Below are 20,866 nucleotides of genomic sequence, written 5' to 3'. Positions count from 1 at the left end.
CCTTTTTCCCTTCTAAGGGGGATGATAACTTTTGTTAATTAAATTGTGAACTTCAAAAGGTGTACAATTTTAAAAGTTTCCCAAGAAGGCACTTATCTTTGGGTCTTGGTAACATGCATTTATTTAAATTTGATAATTAATTAATTGATTAATTAATGGCAACAAGGCAGATGTTTAAGCAACTAAACATTCTTTAATAGGTTAACAGCCCTATTTGTCACTATTGCTGGGATGCTCACTGGATAATTGGAACTATTCAGCCGGCTTTGATTTATAAAACACTTTATTACTCAGTGCTTCTCTACAGGAACTAACCTGAGAACCACGTATAAAAAGGATTTATTTTGCCTCTGTTCTTTTTTCCTCTGATGTGACGTATCTCATTCACTTTCAATCTAAACCTGTAAGTGCGATTTAAATGTATTTTATGGTAACAATTTGGGCCAATCTTGTGCAGTAATAAAAATGCTTTGTTGGTTATTGCTCCCAAAGGGTTTTTGTCTAAGTGTAGTGTGTTATGTAAGGCCTGACCCTTCAGCCCTCACTCAGGCAGAACTCACTGTCTTTCTGTTATGATCTTGGGCTGCAATGATTGTGCCATGGCCATTATGACAGAAAAATGCTTTATCCAAAGAGATGCCTTGCACCTTAGTGTAACTTATGACTTGCAGTGCAGTCCTACCCATGTTTCTCAAACAGGTTCCACTGTGTTCTGTGGGGCTGATTTTCGAATAAGTATGTTAAGGATTGCAGCCTAATGTATGCCCCAAATGGCACCTCCTTTACAGTTATGGAGGGGAGTACTGATGTGGGTTTGATAGCCTTGCTGCTCATACTCTGCATCATCAGTTGCTGCTGGTGATTTCATGTCATTGGATAAGTGTTATTACATGCTGTGAAGGGAGAACTCAACAAGGACATGCCACTTTCAGTGTCAATCCCATGTCTTATAGCATGAAGTTTCATTCTTAAGAAAACTATGAAAACTGAAATGGGAAAATTGAGTGTTTTGATATCAGCAAGTTTCAGGGATAAAGGATCTAACTATTGCCTATACATTGCACAAACTGGTGGTTTTTTTAAAATAATATATATTGGGCAACATATTAGGTGTCAAATATTGTTTCTTTTTCTTTTTCCCTTGATGTGATGCAACCTGTGGGTATGTCTGACAGAATCAATAAGTATTATTCACTCACTCAGCACTGTCCAGATGTTTAGCTACAGGGTAATGTTACTACATAGATTAGCACAGCTGTCTAAGAGATACCATGCTAAATATGGAGAGCATCTGTGATTTGTCTAGGGAGGTTGAATTTCAATTAATTAAATGTGTAGCTAGCTTGCTAAGATCTCTTGCATTACTATTAGGAACCTGACAGTTTTAAAAGACACAGGGAGTTTTGACATCAGCTGATGTAAACAATATTTTCTCGATCATAAATTTTTGCCAGATTCTTGGAAAGGTAGGTTGTAAAACCTTTGCCTATACCTCCCAAGGTCAAATACTTGAGTATAGCTGGTCCTCAAGATGACTAATTGCCTCAAGTTCATACAATTTCTAGCTGATCTCTAGCTCGTTGAGTCAAGAAAAAATGGTCAGATTTAATAGAGATAGGAGGGACACACAATTCATTCATTTGAGTTTTCTTTAACTCTGCTTGGCACCAGTGCAGGGCACAGTCTGCACCTCCCATACCCCTGGCAAGGCACCAAGGCATCTTCATTTGAACGAATGGGTGGGTTGGAACGAATGGGTGGATGTGCCAACTGCGTTGATCCTGCCAGGGACACCATCCTGCTGGACTGGGAAGCGGTGCTGCTGCTGGGCGTGGACTGCACACTAAAAGTAGTTGCTCCAGCACCCTCCTCCTGGTTCTGACCCAGCCTCCTCTCCTCTATCTGCCTCACCTCTTGAACCAGGAGCTCGCCAGGAGTGACAATATTGCCCTTCATGGTTGGTTCACACAGGCAGGCCAAAACATTCTTTGCCTTGATCCAACCTGGTGCTGAGCTGATCCACAACTCCAGTCTCAACCCACCTGCCAGGGCACTTTCTTCCCCAATGGTTAGAGTGGTCTGGAGCTTGCCCATCATCTTCTCAAGGAGAAGAGTAGCGGGCAAAGCCTGGCTCAGAGCTTCTGCCTCAGCACACAAGCTGCTCATCACAAGGACGGATGGCTCGAGTGCCAAGACCAACTCGGAAATGAGCTTCCGGTCTGGGGTGAGCAGGTCGCACACTCCCAAGCCACAGTTCCTTGCCAGGGCATAGATGCCTGCCTCTTGTTCCTGCAGGCGCTGGAGCAAGAGAAAGGTGCAGCTCCACCACATTCTCAACATCCCCAGGGATGATGTGAGAAGGTAGGCCAAGCTCATGCTGTCTCTCTCGGACCATCTGCCTACCCTTCTCACTGCAGTGGAAATAGGCTGCCATCTTGCGGCACTTCTCCACAAGAGCAGCCATGGCAGCAGCAGCCCCCTACGCTCTTTCACTCGCGCCTCCTTGATGCCAAGTGCATCCATCACAAACAGGTGCAGAGTGTGTGCCATGAAGTGTATGGACACAACCGTTGTTGGTGACCATGAAGCCCCTGCAGGGGTTTGGCTGCCTGGACAGCAATTCCCCCACCTGGTAGCTGATGACTGATGACTGCTCATCTGCTGTGTGCTCTATGTCCACATGCAGCAGAGCCCATCTGGACTTTGCTGCTGCCTGGAATATGCTGGCCACGCCAACAGCAGCAGATGTCATCGATCTTTCCTCAAGGTCTCTTTGAAATATCACAAATGTAAGTTAACATGAGCTTGACATGTGACTGTCTTCATTTTATATTATTTTCTATTGTTCCAAAGGTGTTTCCATGAAGTGGTTTAATTGTGTGTTTTTAAAAAATGTTATTTTATTATTGCCCCTGAAGAAGGCCTTTAGGCTGAAACATGTTGGGCTTCAATAAATGCTTCACAGCACCATGAGACTGTGTCTCATTTTTTGCTTGTCTGGTTGGGTGCTTTCTGCCCCCCCCCCATCTTTTTCATCTGCTGGAGAATAGACTTGGCTAGCAGTAGTTTAGAGGTAAGAGAAATGAACAAGACTGAAGGCATGTTTAGTCCTTGATCAAGAGTTTAAGTTGAAGGCAGTGGTGTGAACTCCCACGAACTTTAATAGCACTGTTTGGCATTTGTAATACTATCATTGCCTGTGTATAGTGCACCTCAGGTAGGAAAGCAGAAATGTTGACAGGGAAACTTTTGCATTCAGAAAGCCCAATCATTTTTGCTTATTTCCAGCCTATTTTATATGAATAAATATTTGTTTCGTGCTAAAATTTCTTATCTCCTTTTCTGATTTGCAATTAAAGATTATTGCGTCTCAAACATTTCTTTTAAAAATTTCTAAACATTGAGCTTTCAGAAGGAAAAATACATTTTAATGTATTGTAGTCACATGCATATAGCCTTTCCCCGTATATATATAAATGTCAAGAGTAATCGTCCCAACAACATTATACCAAGCCAATATTAATCAGACTTTCAGCTACAGCTTGCTGTACTTATGATTACATTTGTGATGTTTAGATGAATTCCCTGCCTTAATATTCTGTTAGAAGGTCTTTTGTCATTATTCAGACATTTGGAAAATGGATTTTTATGGAGGGGGGGGGGGAACCCCTAACACTAAATGTTTGCAAAACCTTCCATAGAACAGCTGCATCAAATTAAAAATCTCAGTTTAATAAATACAATGTCATAGTTTTTATATAGACTGGCATAGTTTAAGAGAATAAACAATGTTCAAATTAACTTTGATAAACTGCAAACATCTACTTGCAGAAATATATATATTTCTTCTATATAGAACTATAGAAGATATTAATTTATTTTGGACTAAAATATTTGTAGCTAAATCCTCCCCAAAGATATGCTGGATGGGACATTGCCGCATTAAAGCTGCAATTTCTTTTTCCATTTATTTAAGTCATTCAAAAGACATTCAATCAATTTCCTATCCTTAGGAATTATCAGAGCATACCTAGCATTATTATTTTCTTCTAGAAGGTGCCAGTTTCCATAACAGTGATATACTGCAGAAATTCAACAGGTGAATCAGCTTCCAACATGGTGATAAACTGAAAAGTATATATCTACCTGTTTAATTTCTGCTTGTTAGTGCAGCTGTTGACATGACATGAGCCCCGCCAGGAAAAGAAAGTGGCAACTGTAAACATTCCAGAAAGGATTGTTTCAACACAGTATTTATCAAGATAAGAAAAATATGCTCTTCAACTTTCTGGAAATGTAAAGACCTTAATTTTATAGAGGACTGAGCTGACTTCCCAAATATTTAGTTCATTTTTTAAAAATAGCAAAGTTCCACAAACCAGGAAATCTTTCCAGCTAGTTCTCTTCTGCACCCTCCTGGAAGGAATGCAGAATATTTCCCCTCTGCGTCCCCACTCCAGCTTACTAGCCCTTTCCCTATTCCTTTAAATAGGTAACAATACCTGCCTTTTACAAACAGGTGAAATTTAACTTTGTAGCATTTTGCTATGACCTACTCGGTGGAATTACAGCAGCAAACTAATCCTTTAGGAGAGATGGCTCTATCAATCTTTGGATTTTTCTAATGTGGAAGCTACTCAATTGCATCTCAGAAATCAGGGAGGTAATTACTCATGCAGACAGCACAAAATGAAAGGGAAAAAAATGCAAGTTCTGCTGAGTATCCCTTTTAGAACAAGCAATGGAACAAGGAAAACAGCCTCTATAATCAGTCAAATTCTTCCACTAATTTTTCAGGTGTTGAAGGCTATAGTGAGGATACATGCTATGAAAGTTAAAGCAAAGAGAGGCTGTAATGGAAGACGCCACAAGGCAGGATCCCTCTTATTAAACAAACAATGTACTTTTGATGTACTTTTCTAAGTTATAACTTCATTGCTTTAAATAAACTTGTACCAGGATGAAACAGCACTATGAAATCTTTGCTGTTTCCAGCCAGTTCTGAAATCTTTGCACAGGTGACTTGTCAAAAGGACAATGCTTTAATTACAGATGGCAATATGCGATTCTTTGCATAACATAGACCCATCCTTCTGCTTATTTACATATGCGATTTTTGAGAGTTTAAATCTTTTAATTCTATTCTGCCAGTTTTCAATCTCAGACTAAAGGATAGTTATACTACTTGTTAGAGTTGTGAACTGAAGGAATGCACCATAGGATCAGGGGCGTAACTATAATGGGGCAAGGGGGGACAGTTGTCTGGTGGCCCACTGCCTTGGGGGGCCCCCAGAGGCAAGTCACATGACCGACTCCCCCAGCCGCACACCCGCCCATGCTTCCTTCAGTTGTATTCATCCTCCAAAACTGATGTGAGTGTTAAGACCTGGAGCTACCAGAACAGCATGTCTTTCTCTAGTACCAGTAAATGAATCCACAATTCACAATTCACAGTCCACAATTCACAAAACCTTTTACAAAATAATATAGGATGATGATGTTCTATTGTGGCACACAGGTTATCTATATCTATATCTATATCTATATCTATATCTATATCTATATCTATATTGAGAGCCAGCGTGGTGTAGTGGTGAGAGTGCTGGACTAGGACCGGGGAGACCCAAGTTCAAATCCCCATTCAGCCATGAAACTAGCTGGGTGACTCTGGGCCAGTCACTTCTCTCTCAGCCTAACCTACTTCACAGGGTTGTTGTGAAAGAGAAACTCAAGGATGTAGTACACCGCTCTGGGCTCCTTGGAGGAAGAGCGGGATATAAATGTAATAATAATAATAATATCTATATCTATATCTATATCTATATAATTTTACTATGCTTTTTGTTACCGCTATTCAGCTTCATTTAAGATTTATTTACTTCATGAGCTGAGCTTCAGTGAGGGAGGGGCCCATTTTAACATATTTTCTCTGGGCCCAGGAGACAAAAAATCTTGTCTCTGGGCCCAGTGGGCTCCAACCTTGCTACACCCCTGCATAGGGTCGTGGGTGGGGGGCATTCTTCTTGCTTTTAGGCTGTGGACCAGATCCTTGGAAGTGGCTGTCCGGCCATATGGACTCTGGATTCTTTTCAAACCAGCCTTTGATAAGTGTAGTTGATATCTTACAGATGCAGTGGACTAGCTTGCTGTTTGTGTTTTACATCCAGTATGTTTTTATTACTATATCCTTTCGAAATTCTTTCAGTGTTTTTTGTTTAAGCAGTTGTGAGAGCCATTCCTGAATGGTTGGTCCATGCATTTTAGAATCAATAAATCCAAACTAAACTCTTATCCTTTATGACACAGGACAGATTAAGTAGTCATGTTTCTCCCATGTTATTTGCCACGATATGTAATTGCTTGGACTCCTGAAACTTACCATGGATGAGATGACATAGTCATGGCCTGGTTGCTGGGCAGATGCAATGGAGATAATGCTGCCATGTGATAAACTTATTGAAAGTACTACTGTTTGAATTATTCATTTGAATATTTGTGAGCAGTAGCCACACTACCAATGGTATCTCACTGCAGCAAGGATATGGAATTCATGCAGCCATGGATCTGGAAACAAGATACATAGTCTTGTTTCATCATGTCTCAATGGCCACACCATGTGTAGCTGGAGTTTTGTGAGGGGTAAGTGGCAGAGGTATGAAGCAAAAAGTTGCTCTGCATGTCTCTACTGTGATTTTTTTAATTAATCCATTCCTCGATCCAGGCCAGCTTTTGAATGGGGCTTTAGTTACTTGTATTCCGGTCCTGGGGTAGAGGCGGGGCTAACAAACAGCCAGCAGCAAGAGCACTGAAGAGCAGACTGAACATAATATCTATTTCATTAAACTGTTAATATTCCTGATTCAACTCCACTGCCCTGTCCTTTGCATACCACAACTCTTTCCCTTGGATTCTACATCTACTTTCCACATAAAATGCAAGGAGATGAGAAGCAAAAATATGCCCTTCTTTACCTTTCCCCAAAGTTTGGCAATACACAGAAATGCCCCGGATGCACTCTGAATCTGTTCTGCTGCTGCAGCTTCAGCAAAGATGGGGTAGTGCTTCTTTACCATCTTATTTGCTAGTTTTTGGGGGTGTTTTTTTTGGTAGCAATGTAGGTTGGAGGATCTTTGGGGAAATTATAGGGGGCAAGTGGGGCTCCCATAGTTGCGGTTTTAAGTGGGACATTTCTTGCCTCCTTTCTTCTGTTCTCCAATGTCTACACTTGTGGAAAGACACAAGTTCCTCTGTTCCACTGGGAGCTCTAGGGATGGACAAGGTATGGGTGCACTAAATTACATTTGCAGCTCAGGGGAAAACCCCTTTTTGGTGGACAGATGCCCTTCTGTCACTATGCAACAGAGAAATGTCAGGCATGCACTCTTACAACAGTATTAGGGCATGATCCGATCAATATTAAGCCCCTTGAAATCCCATTATTTCCTATCGGAGAATTTTTAAGGTATACCTTAATCTGTTCTAATAAAACCAATGGGACTTTAGTGTATAACTTTGGTTGGATTGTGCCTTTGCTTTTACAAAAAGGTCAATTAAGGCTTGTGTGTATTGGCTGATGCCAAAAGAAGAATCCCTAAAGTTGATAGAGGAAAGTTGTGGCGTACACTATGAACACTGTATGTTTTTATTCTAACAAAATAAATATGGACAGAAGAGCATAGCTTCATGTGGACTAATGGCCACAGGCATCAAAAGCACTCAGGAGAGACAGTTGAGTTATTTATCCTCTTTCACCTATGGCTACATTGGCATGGAGATGTACTGGGGGTGGGAACTGCAGTCCCAGAATGTGGTTTTTCTGGGGTTCAGAAAGCACCATGTTGATTGGCTCCCGCAGGCCCAGCTCAAGTTCTCCCTGCACGTGAGGCAGCTTGATGAACTGCCACACTGCACGACAATTCCCCCCATCTCCCAATCACCCTATTTTGCCATCAGCAGTGCACGAAGGAAGTCATTCCCCCTCCCCGCCCATCTGCCCTACTTGGAGGAGATGGTGGCCACTGCTGCTCATTGTCATCACCTCCCGCTCCTCCTCCTCATCTGTCTGTCCTGCTCTCTGCTGTTTGAAAAGGCAGGGGACATGGAGCAGAAGGAAGTGTGTGTAGGGCCTTTTGGTAGAACAGAAAATGGCAGGGGCATCACTGCTGCAATCTATGGTAAACATGGACAGCCACCTACCCACCAATGAAATGGTAAGTGAGGTAGCAGGCTAGAGGAGGCGGCCAGTCCATCTATCTGCCAATCCACTGCCTTGTCTCGCCACACCTGGTGAGTAGGCCAGCTATGTGCTCCCTCGCCAGAGAGGCTGGTGGAAAGCTTACAGTGCTCACACGGACATACAGTGTTAACACATCTACTGTCCTAAGAACAACTAAAACTGATGTACCATCAAAAACTTTCCAATTGGGAACTGCTGGATGGTAATATGATACAAACCAAGAGCTCACAGGAGAAATATTGGACTACTGAGTATCTGGTCTTCATTTATATGAAACTCCTAGTTAAATTTTACATCTCCCCACCCCAAAACATCTCCATGCATAACCAGGACACATTAAGTGTGGCTGATGGGAACATTCCTGCTTTTGTCCATCATTTCACACAATCTGTGCAGAGACAGAATATCCTAAAGCAATGGAGAAATTTTGTGGATAGTATCAATACTGAAATCCTCACTTATGACTCCCCCACACCCGTGATACACATATCTTCTTTGTGTGGCGGGGGAAAGTATGAAATAAAGCTTAAGAGTTTATTTCTCTGCAAGTTCACTGTTGGGAAATTTTTCCCCTGTGTGGTGTTCCCCGCTGTGTAGGGAGGTGCACTTGTGAAGGGAAGATATTAAGTGATATATCTTCGTGATGTATCTCTTATTTAAAGTGCCAGGGAAAAAGTAGCAATAGAATGCAGAGGCATGTTACAGAAAATAGACATGGTCCCCACACCCACTTAATCTCATCCTTCCTTGTTTTTTTCAAGCACATTTCAGTGAAAACAGCAGCTGACCACTAAATGTGCAAAACCATTCTAAGTCACAGTTGTGATTCTTTCATAATCTTTTCAGTAGGTGTACTTCTTCTTTTCTTAGTCTAGATTCTTGCAGTGCTATAGTGTACAGAACTGGTGAGCTGCATTTCAGCAAGCATTTTACCTAGCACATGGGATAATTTGAAGCACAATTATTTAATACTTGAAAAGCACTCTGAGATATTCTTGACGAAAAATACCATAGAGAAGTGGAAAGTGTTTTTTTTTTAATGGCACTTTTTGCAGAGAGAGAAAGAGAGGCTTGATCTGATCACATTAAAACCCTGGTGGGATTGTTAGACTTTAATATTATCTACTGAGTTCAGTAATAGTGGGATGTCTCCTAGTTCACAGAGCTCCTAGTTCATAGAGAAGTAGCTTCCCCTTGAAATTATTCATATTCACATCTTACCCTTGATGAAAAAAAATCCTCTTAAAAGAGGCATTTTGCCACAGAGGTTAAGAGTTTTCATTGAAATTGCCACTTGCATTTGATTTTCATCTTCTCGTAACAGCCTTGAAAATGTTCAGGATGAGAAAAGTCCTGTTTGAGGCATGGTTGAGAGTGAATATTTTATTTTAAATACACTACAGAATTAAACAAAACATGTGCCAAACTAGACAAGAGCCTCTCTTTGTCTATGGGGATCTGAACTCTCTGCAGAAGGAATGTCTATATTTTAGCAAATAAGCTTTTCTTTATTACAGACAATCTAAACAAATGCTTATCATTTTACAGAGCCCAGATTAATAAACAGGGATCAATGCTTAAAACCTAATGCTCTTTTAAGAAAAATCACCTGTTTAATGCTCTTGTATTTAACACATATGTGCTTCAATATATTTGATTGGGACATTAATAAAACCTTATTGCTTATATTATCATCCTCTTGTATAAAACAATTAACAGGCAACAGGAAGCAAGGCACAATTAATCATTGGCAAAAGAAAAAAACACCCCACAACAACTTCAAGCAGTTTTGGAGACAGTGGGAACATCAAATTGCAGCTCTTGTAGTAAGTAACATTTTAAAAAGAGAAGAATTTTTTAAAGCTAATGGCACACACACATACAATGGTTCACAGTGGAATCCCATCTCTGGTGACTTGTGGTACAAGCAGGGATTGTGCACCAAGACAATTTCTTCTGAACAACTGGTCTATTGGTGCAGGAGTGGTGCTTGAACAATGGGAGCTTGGGATATGGGATGTCTGGTGTCGGCTTGAGGGGCACTGCCATTCCTCCTAATGGATTATCATTTGAACACAACCTTCACTTTCTGTACTGACACTTGCAGAAAACCTGCTTCATTTGATATAACTTCCACCGGTTCCACCATCACTTCATTTGATTTAACTCATCACAACGTAGGAAGGAATAAAACAATCAAGCCTGTAGGATTTTCTGTACAAATCTCATATTTGCTCAATGATGTCCCCCCGTTACCTTTTTTTAGCCTGAAAAGTTTTATTTATGACTGTCCCCCTCCCCCTGCCCTTTTGTGGATGTTCAATCCATTTTATGTTACATTTATGTCCATTCCGCTTCCTTTTTGTAGACCTCAATCTCTCTACAAAGACCTTAATCTCTGATGTGGAACTTTGTCAAATGCTCTCGGAAAGTCTGAGTGCAGGCTATTCACTGCTCAGGGACAAAGTCAGTGTCCTTTTCGGGAAGCAGGGGTGCAGCTGGGCAAGAAATGTGCAAAAAGCAATTTGGTTTCCAACAACAGCAGAAAAGCAAGCTGCCCATTTTGAAACAACCTTCTCCCATTCTGTAAATTGCTCATTCGTTGCTGTAGGTCTAGCTTTGAGAATTTGATTTTTTTCTTACTGGGAATATTGTTTTAAGATAACATAAGGACTTGCATTTATTTTTTAAAAAGATGGAGCAGAGGGCTTAGATATATGTTATGTGGTTGGAAACATACAAAGACTTATTAATGTCTGCCTATGCACCTATATAAAATAAAATAAAAGACATTTTGCACTGACCACTATCCCCAGCCAGAATGTGCATGATTAACCACAGACCAGCCTTACTCCTTCCTGCCTTGCCCTTTCAATCTACTTATCTGGACTGAATTACTACCTCTCAAGTGCTGTCCAAGCTTCTGAAGCCAGTCATACCACCTTCAAAATAAGAAGTGAATTGGAAGAGCTCTTGAAACAGATTTGTAGAGAGAGCAAAGATAAAACATTTATACTGTCTATAAGGACAAAGCAGAGAGAAGGAGAGGAGTCGGACAGTCTAGAAAGCAGAGCCAGATCAGATTAAATTTACTTTCTGATCAGGTCCATCAAATGGAGGATGGACAGCCTGAGTGTGTAGAATCTAGAAGAAAGAGTTGTGGTATGCAAGGACAAGACAATGGAGTTGAATCAGGAATATTAACGGTTTAATGCAGGGCTGCTCAACTTCTGCCCTCCTGTAGATATTCGCCTCAAAATCCCATAATTCTTGGCTATTGGCCACAGTGGCTGGGGATTATGGGAGTTGTAATTAAAAAAAACTGTTTGGGGGCCCAAAGTTGAGCAGGCCTGGTTTAATGAGATAGATATTATTTACAGAGAGGTAAGTGCAGTCTGCCTTCAGTGCTCTTGCTGCTGGCTGGTGTTTTTTTTTTAGCCTCGCCTATACTCCAGGACTGGAATAAAAGTAACTAAAGCACCAAGGAATGGATTACAGGCCTGCTCAACTTTGCCCCCCCCAGTTGTTTTTGGACTACAACTCCCATAATCCCCAGCTACAGTGGCCAATAGCCAGGGATTATGGGAGTTGTAGGCCAACATCTGCAGGAGGGTGGAAGTTGAGCAGCCCTGCATTAAACCATTAATATTTCTGATTCAACTCCATTGATTTGTTCTTGCATGCCACAACTCTTTCCTCTGGATTCTACACACTCAGGCTGTCCATCCTCCATGCAATGGACCTGATGAGAAAGTAAATTTCATCTGATCTAAATCTGCTTTCTAAACAATCAGACCCCTCTCCTTCTCTCTGCTTTGTCCTTCTATTAAATGTTTCTTATTTATTGAAATAAGAATCAATAAGTTGAGCAAGCCTGGATTAACCAAAAACACCACAGTGTACTTGCCTTTCTTGCCTACCTGGTGTGCTGTCTATTGTGGAGTAATTATTTATCTTATATGAGTGATTACACAAAAAGCTTACTTTAACTGAGAAACAAGAGTTTGATATTTATTACTAACTAAAATAAGAAAACAATAAACTAAGGGTCTCTTATGCAGTGAAAGAGAGAACCAGGTGGTGTAATCAATCTGAGAACTTGTGAGAAGCATTAGGACTCGGAATTCAAAAACGAGACAATAAGAAGGGGAATGTTGGCATTTTCCTGTAGACATTGTCTCTGTTCTGGTCCAGGGCATGCTTGTCTCTGTGTCTGTGTCTGTATACAGACTGATAATTTTATCAGTTAAAGTAAGCTTTTTGTGTAATCAGGGTGTTTGCCTTATTTGCCTCTTTAAGACCAAGACATTCTACTAAGTCTGTTATCCTTTGTTTTTGATTGAGAATAAAGCTTCCATCTTTGCACCACTTAATTTGAATTTCTAAATAATAAGAGATTTCTCCCAGTTCCTTAATCTACAGTTCTTTATTTAAATTTTTCACTAGCTCATCAAGATCTTTCTTATATTGAAAACAAATGATCAAATCATCCACATATGTAAATATTTATATCCACCTGCCATCTCCGAGCCTTGTATATAAACAGGGGTCACTTCTCCTTGTTTGAATCATTTCTTTACAAGTAATTTGTTCAGTTTCTCATTTCAAGCCCTTGCTGCTTGTTACAGTCCATATATGCTTTTCTGTAGTTTACACACCAATGTTTATTGTCCTAGTTTTTCATAACCTGGTTGTTGTTTCATGTATATATCTCCATTAATATCACCATAAAGTAATGCTGGTTTTACATCTAGATGATGCTCATCTAATTTTCTTGAAGCAGCAACTGTTAGTAGCAATCTAATGGATGTGTATTTTACCATGGGTGCAAGTGTCTCTTTGTAATCCTCTCCATATTTTTGAGCATACCCTTTAGCAACTAACTTTGCTTTGTATCTCTAGATATCTCCTTTTTCATCATGTTTGGTTGTGAAAACCCATTTGCAACATATAGCTTTTTAAATCTTCAGGTACTTCTACAAGAATCCAAATTTTATTTTTGTGAAATAAATCAATTTCCTCTTGGGTTGCCTGAATCCATTTTCTGTCTCTGTTTCAGGCATTCCCTCAATCTTGTGCCAGTCAGTAGGTTCTGGCATTTTCTCCTCTCCAGCTGCCAGTTACAATCTTTTAAGTAGAATCCCTTTATTAATCTGCTTTAGTGTCTCAGTCCTTGTTCCATCTCAATCTCCCCTTCTTGATTGGAACTCTCAGGTTCTGTCTCAATCTCCCCTTCTCAATTGAGTCTTTCTACTGTATCATATTCTATGATTAGTTGTTCATTTTGTTGCTGTGGTTGCTGTTTATCCTTTCCAGTTATTGGAAAATCTAGATCTCAGTCAGACATAATAAGAACACCCCTGCTGGATTAGGCCCAAAGCCCATCTAGTCCAGCATCCTGTTTCACACAGTGGCCCACCAGGTCCTGTTGGGAAGCCTACAGGCAAGAGCTGAGGACATGCCCTCTCTCCTGCTGTTATTCCCCTGCAACTGGTATTCAGAGGCATCTTGCCTATGAGGTTGGAGGTGGCCGATAGCCCTCATTCTAGTAGCTGTTGATAGATCTCTTCTCCATGAATTTATCCAAACCCCTCTTAAAGCCATCCAGGCCACATCTTGTGGCAGAGAATTCCACAAGTTGATTATGTTTTATGTGAAAAAGTACTTCCTTTCTTTGGTCCTTAATTTCTTGGCAATCAGTTTCGTGGGATACCCCCTAATTCTAGTGTTATTTTAGAGGGAGAAAAACATCTCTCTATCAACATTCTCCACACCATGCATGATTTTATAGACTTCTATCATGTCTCCCCTCAGTCGTCTTTTTTCTAAAGTAAAAGGCCCAGGTGTTGTCTCATAAAGAAGGTGCTCTAGGCCCCTGATCATCTCAGTTGCCCTCTTGTGTACCTTTTCCAGTTCTACGATGTCCTTCTTAAGGTACAGTGACCAGAACTGTATGCAGTATTCTAAGGGTGGCTGCACCATAGATTTCTATAAGAGATTTATTTATTTAGTACATTTATATACTGCCCCATACAAAAAGGTTCCTGGGCAGTTCACAATATAAAAACATTAAAATAATTAAAACAATTTAAAATACAATAAAAACTCTGAATCCAAAGCTATAAAACTATATACTAAAAGCCTGAGAACAGGTATGTTTTTAGATCCTTAAAAACATTCAGAGAAGGGGAAACTCTAATTTCATTAGGAAGCATGTTCAAGGCAACTCTAGAAAAGGCCTGGTTTTGAGTTGCCACCAGTTGAACTGGTGGCAACCACAACTAGACCTCCCCAGATGATCTTAACAGGAGGTTGATGAAGAAGAAGGCATTCTCTTAAATACCTCGGACCCAAGCCGTTTAGGACTTTATAGGTAATAACCAGCACTGTATATTGCCTCTGTAATCTTTCTTGAAAAATTAGAGAAAGAAAGATTAGGAAAAGAAAGATTAGAGAGGCAATATATGTAGATAAACTCAGTGATGGGAAGATGGTAGGGAAGAGTTAAAGGAGACCATGAAATATATTTGCTACTAAGGAGTATGTAATGTAGGAACACAAACACACAGCTTGGTTCCCTTTGTCTCTTGTCGTCTTCCTCCCCACCTTTTTACCTCATTTGTTGATTGAAATTACTGCTAGTGTGTGTGTAATTCAAGTTGTGAACAATATAAGTAAGTGATCCACAGGAGATGGAGGAACAACACTAAGGCTGTTGTTTGATGCTGAAATGTTCATTTGTTTTTACTATGCTTCTAACAACATTTTAACTACATTTCTACAAGGTATTGTCATCTGTTATTACATAATAAATTTGAAAGTCTTAAACAAATATTTTGTTATGCAACTGCAGCATGAGATAAACTTGAGCATTCATGGTACTTTACTGAAACATCTCCTTTAATCTTTCCCACATCTCTCTTGCTGTATGTTTGTCTTCTATATGCTAGATTAACGATCACTTACAGTCAGAGATATGTGTCCCATGGCTTGCTTGTTTGCAGAATCTCATTCCTGCTGTTTCTCTCCATTCTCTGTTGGTCTTTGTTCCTCCAGGTGGAAGTTACCCTCTGACCTTCAGCTCCTTCTCACCTTTGACTAAGTAGCATTGTTTTTCACTTGTTTTTGCTTTTACTGGGGTGGGGGAAGCTGCTCCTAGCTCAACGAAAAAGCTCTTGAAATTATATTGATGATGGGTATTCACATTTTTCTTCCCTTTCATGAAACAAGCCAAATGTGTCTATTCAAGGGGGGGGGCTGGCTTCAGAATCTGCTCCACTCCAGGTCTTGTAAGTGGCATAGACAAAAATATATGGATTAATTATGAATAGATGAGCTAATACCTCTTTCACTTTGCTGATTTATCCACAGTTATTCTATTGAAATCTCTACCTAAATAGATCTTAGCTGAGTGTTTTGCAGATCTGAGTTATTTGAAGGCAGTTGCAACAACTGTAAGGTTGCATGCCTTGTATTGATGACTATGTCTAATGAAATGCATTCTCAAATTTTATTTGTACATCAGCTGTTTAGAGTGAACTTTAAACTTGACAAAACTGGATGAATGTACATTCAGGCAAATTCAAAATTGGATTTTTGTTCAAGTCAATATGTTTGATTTGAATCAATTGATCAAAAATATCTTAGAATGTGAAAATATTTCATATTTTCACTTTATGACTTAAGTCACTTGGCATATTAGAAGACAGGGCATGTAGTTAGGATTGATTGATTAAGTGCTGTCAAGTTGGTGTCAGCTCTTAGTGACCACATAGATAGATTCTCTCCAGGATGATATGTCTTCAACTTGGCCTTTAAGGTGGTGCATTCAGTGGTCGTGATCGAGTCCATCCACCTTGCTTCTGGTTGTTCTCTTCTTCTCCTTCCTTCAACTTTCCCCAGCATTATGGACTTCTCAACGGAGCTGGATCTTCACATAATGTGTCCGAAGTATGATAGTTTGAGCCTGGTCATTTGTGCCTCAAGTGAAAATTCTGGATTGATTTGTTCTATGAGCCATTTGTTTGTTTTTCTGGCTGTCCATGGTATCCTCAAAAGTCTTCTCCAGCACCAAAGTTCAAAAGTTCAAAAGAATCCATAGAGCGATTCTAATCTTTGGAGGTGTAGACATGTCACGGCATCTAAATATCTTTTCTAAGCCCTTAATTGCAACCCTACCAAGTGCTAGTCTGCGGCATATTTCTTGACTGCTGGATCCTTTACTTTTGACAGCCGATCCTAAAAGGCAGAAGCTATCCACCACTTCAGCATCTTCATTGTCAATTCTGAGGCTGGTTGCTGTACCCGTTGCCATTAGTTTAGTCTTCTTTACATTTAGTTAGTTAGTGATTAGTATGCCACGAGTAAAATGATCTTTCACTGGTGGTATTTACGCGATCAGACATCATGAGATCCTATCTCCTCAGGAGAGGGCTTGCTGGGAGGCTAGGGTCTATTCTTTTACCAGCAGAAGTCTCCCTTGCTTGAGCTGGGAAGTTTGCAGAGCTAACGCTCCCTTGGGTCTTGAGTAGCAGAGTATCACTGCCTGTTGATCCTGTGCTGGCTGCAGCCATGGTCCAATTGCCCTGATGAGCTGCAGCTGTGTGGGGGCTGTTCCAGCTGCCAGGCTCCAGAAGCCCATGTTTGAGGGGGGCTTTTGGCTTAAAAGGAGACCAGGGCTAGTCAGAGGCGCAGCTGCTGGTGCAGGTCGCCTGCAGACAGCCACTGAAGCCAGCCACCAAACAGCCTTTGGTGGCAGCCTTCAAGCGTTGGACTGAGGGCTGGGTCCAACTTATTGTTCCATATATTTTGAAAACTGATGCCATAATACAGTTGTATTGGTCTCACTTTTATTTAGTTACAGTGGACTATTTGAAATATTGACAGAATTGCTCCTTTAGACAAATTAGGAAAGTCGTCCACTTCCTGTTGACTACTTGTTAGATTCCTTTATTTGCGCTTGAACATATATCTCTGTTAAACCAAACTCATGAAATAGCTAATACAAGTGAAAGGGCAAGTAACTATTTGAAAAATACTTAGATATCCTTTGTAATCTTATAGGCTTTGGTTCTTAGATCCTTGTCAATGTTGTTTTGAATTACCACCAATAAAGATGGCTGCGGTACACAGTACTTCATTGTAACTGGGCACGTTTCTCCTTTCCACTTCCAACTGCAGCCCTGTGTTTGCATTGGATGCCACTGTGGAGAGTTCCCTTTGAGGGGAGAAAGAAAGATTTTAAAAGTTCCAGTGAATACACAAAAGTGCATAGCCTTCTGGATCCCACTCAAATAATAAAAAATACTGGTTCACATATTCCAAAGAGCTATGAGGGCAGAAGAACGGTTCCACCTCCACAGAGATAAGCTTTTTTGAGTTGAAGTGTTACTGTGCAGTCTGAGGTGGGAAGATGAGGTTGGAGAAATGATTTTCACGCCCCCCAAAAAGCCCAGTTCTCTGCAAGGAATATGTTCTTGAGTGTTGCACTGCGCTCAGGGACATACTCCTGGCAGCAAAAATGGCTTTGCGAGGGGAGAGAAGCGAAAATTGCTTTCCACTCCCTGACTTCCTATGCTGGGCTACAGACAAAGGTTTCAGAGCAGCTACATTTATGGACAAATCAGCCCAGTGCAAACTAGAGCAAGACTTCAGTGCAGCTAGGCTTCTGCTGCTTTGCGAGAATGGAGCCCTTCATCCACCCTTGTACTGTTGCAGAATATGTCAGCCATAGGGATGTGCAGAAACTTGAAATGAGCTTGAAACGTTCTGACATGAAACGGGCCATTTCAAGTGTTTCAAGCTCAAAACAGAGTACCCCTCAAATGAAGGTGCTGTTTAGAGCTCGGAACGGAACAACCCCATTCCAAATAGGAACATTTCAAGTGTTCCAGGCACCATTTTGGAGGCCTGTTTTCCCCTCTCTGATTAATTTTGGCACTGGCTGACTAGTTTTGGCTCTGGCTTCCAATTGGCTTGCGATCTCCTTGCTTCTTGGTTGGCTTGTTATCATACAAATCAAGCTGATTTGTATGATATGTCAACCAAGAAGCAAGGAGATCACAAGCCAACCAGAAACCATTGCCAAAACCAATCAGCAAGGGAAACACAGGCCTCCAAAATGGCGCTCAGTACACTCAAAACATTCCAAGCTTGTTCCATCAGAACAAATGGCTTGACTGGTTGTTCAACGGAACATTCCGGGTATCCACGTTCCATTCTGAGCTCGGACTGGAGCACCAATCCCATTCTGTGTAGATTCCTAGTCAGCCACTGTTCAGGTGCTGAATATAATTCCAGAATTATTTTATGCTACTTTTTGATGTATTCACAGCACTGCAGTAAAGCAAGCTTTGAGTCTCACAAGAAAAGAAAAGAAAAGAAAAGAAAAGAAAAGAAAAGAAAAGAAAAGAAGAGAAGAAAGAGAGAAATTGCTAGCAACTGTCCTGGCTGATTAATGTTCTGAAAGGAAAGAGGGTTGTGTGTGAACACTACTTTTTTCTTTAGTAATACAAGTCTGATGCTGTGTTGACTGGTACAGAACTGTTGCTTTTAATTGCTGACTAAGCCCACTCATTTACAAATGCCAGAAGTAAGAGGTTAAAAATGAAGTGGCTGAAATAAGACAGAAGTGCTCTGGTTTTCAGAGGACCTTAAATATAATCCAATTAGACCAAAATCTTTCTCCACCTAAAGGGTTTTGTATTAAGATGAAATGTAAGTCTGGATGTAATTGAGACAGAAGGCAGGAACAGGTGAGATGTAAAGAGGAAAATGCAATTTGCCATGTTCTGCTTTCCTTTGCCAGTATTGTTATGTGCGGCTTACTTAGCAGGTAACTCCAGCCTGATTCTTTAGGCTTTTTATTTAGCTTTATTATAGGAGAGGAGGGGATGCTTGCTTGTTTTAGTCACTTATGAGATAAATACAGGAAAACTGCTTGTCATTTATTGGTTTATCCATTATCATCTCCAGCATAGGATAGAGTGGTCTGATTTCAAAGTGACAGCTGGTGGTGTCGCTTCCTGATACATGCTAATCCAGTTTTTATTATGGAAAAACTGCCTGTGCTTGCAGGCAGCGAAAGGGAGTTGCTAAATGTAATCACTAAGGAGGGAACCTTAGGATCTTGCATATAAAAGCCTAAAATGAACTGTTTTCTCATTAAGCGGGTGGTATCCTGATTAAATACAGATGTAGGGCAAGGAAAGTAATTTATATCCATGAGCACAGAATGTTGCTCAGTTTGTGATTTTAATAAACAGTGCTTTTGCTTGCTTTTCCACTGAAACCGTGAACATAAAAATTGGCTAATATTTTAATAAATACAGCTATTAAGAATCCTGCTTGGAGTTGGACCAAAATTTAGAAATGATGTCAAGATTTGCTGGTGAAGGGGACAGTCTTGATTCCCTGTTCTGCTTAACATGAGTAGAGTGCTGTGAGATGTATGATGTTCCATGTGAAGGTCATAATAGTTTGTGTGCTGTGTATAAGGAACTCATAAGGAACTTTCCCCTTAGAGTTCCTCCTGATCAGACATGATTGAAGCCATTCAGCTCCTATTCAGATGTGACTGAAGCCATGTCTCTCATATTAGCTAAGAACAGACTTATTGTCCTGAAGGCAAACATACATGGTTGCCAGATATTCAGTACAGATGACAACACCAACCTTGCAATTAAGTCCACAAGGTTTATTAGCTCACTTGCTGATCTTACTGTGTGATCTTGCTGGTGACATACTGACAGTCAAAAAGGGGGAAAGGGAAAAAAATTTTCCTTCCAGTTTATAATATCTTCCCTACTTGAATACCTGGAGGCAACTCTTCCTTGCCATAGGCAAGCAGGTCTTTACAGGTTTGGGCGATATGGAAATGTAATTGCTTTTTATAGCCAGTCTGAAGATGAAGAAGGCTAAGAATGGCAAATTAAGACTCCAGGAGCTGTTGTCACACTAAGGATTCAAAGGTGAGAAAAGGAAAAGTACTCGCCATAAGTGTGGTGAGAAACAAGAAGGGTGAATGAAGAAGTCCACATAGAGATGTAACTTTAATTGTATCCATTTGTGGTGTCAAGTGGAGTTTTCATCATGAATTCCTTACAATAAGGAATTCAATAAGGATTCAATAATTACAATAAGGAATAAGGAGAGCTGGTCTTGTGGTAGCAAGCATGACTTGTTCCCTAGCTAAGCAGGGTTTGCCCTGGTTGCATATGAATGGGAGACTTGATGTGTGAGCACTGTAAGAGATTCCCCTCAGGGGATGGAGCCACTCTGGGAAGAGCAGAAGGTTCCAAGTTCCCTCCCTGGCATCTCCAAGATAGGGCTGAGAGAGATTCCTGCCTGCAACCTTGGAGAAGCCACTGCCAGTCTGTGAAGGCAAAACTGAGCTAGATGGACCAATGGTCTGACTCAGTATATGGCAGCTTCCTATGTTCCTATGTAAGGAACTAGGAAAGTGTCTCATAAGAATTTACCAGGCATAAGATTAAGCATATCTTTATACCAATAGAATCTCAGACACATGGGCTGCTTTCGGACATCATGCCAAACTGTAGGCAGCCATGCCAGAGGTTTGGGCTTTTCGTTGCCTGAATGAAGGAAACCTCGGTTTCATTAGAAAGGCAA

General features: G+C 40.6%; 1 long non-coding RNA gene across 1 annotated transcript in view; it reads left to right on the top strand.

The window, feature by feature from the left end:
* Nucleotides 1-19,696, top strand: part of LOC128341457 (uncharacterized) — a 196,953-nt gene extending 177,257 nt beyond the window's left edge. Inside the window, exons 3-4 of the long non-coding RNA XR_008314421.1 lie at nucleotides 9,956-10,062; nucleotides 18,570-19,696. This is a non-coding gene — a long non-coding RNA (uncharacterized LOC128341457). The remainder of the gene's footprint in view (nucleotides 1-9,955; nucleotides 10,063-18,569) is intronic.
* Nucleotides 19,697-20,866: the final 1,170 nt, after the last annotated feature.

Source organism: Hemicordylus capensis, chromosome 1 (genome assembly GCF_027244095.1).
Source record: "Hemicordylus capensis ecotype Gifberg chromosome 1, rHemCap1.1.pri, whole genome shotgun sequence".
NCBI classification, from domain to species: domain Eukaryota; kingdom Metazoa; phylum Chordata; class Lepidosauria; order Squamata; family Cordylidae; genus Hemicordylus; species Hemicordylus capensis.
Note: the sequence above shows the minus strand (reverse complement) of the source record. Positions and strands in the feature narration are given on the sequence as shown.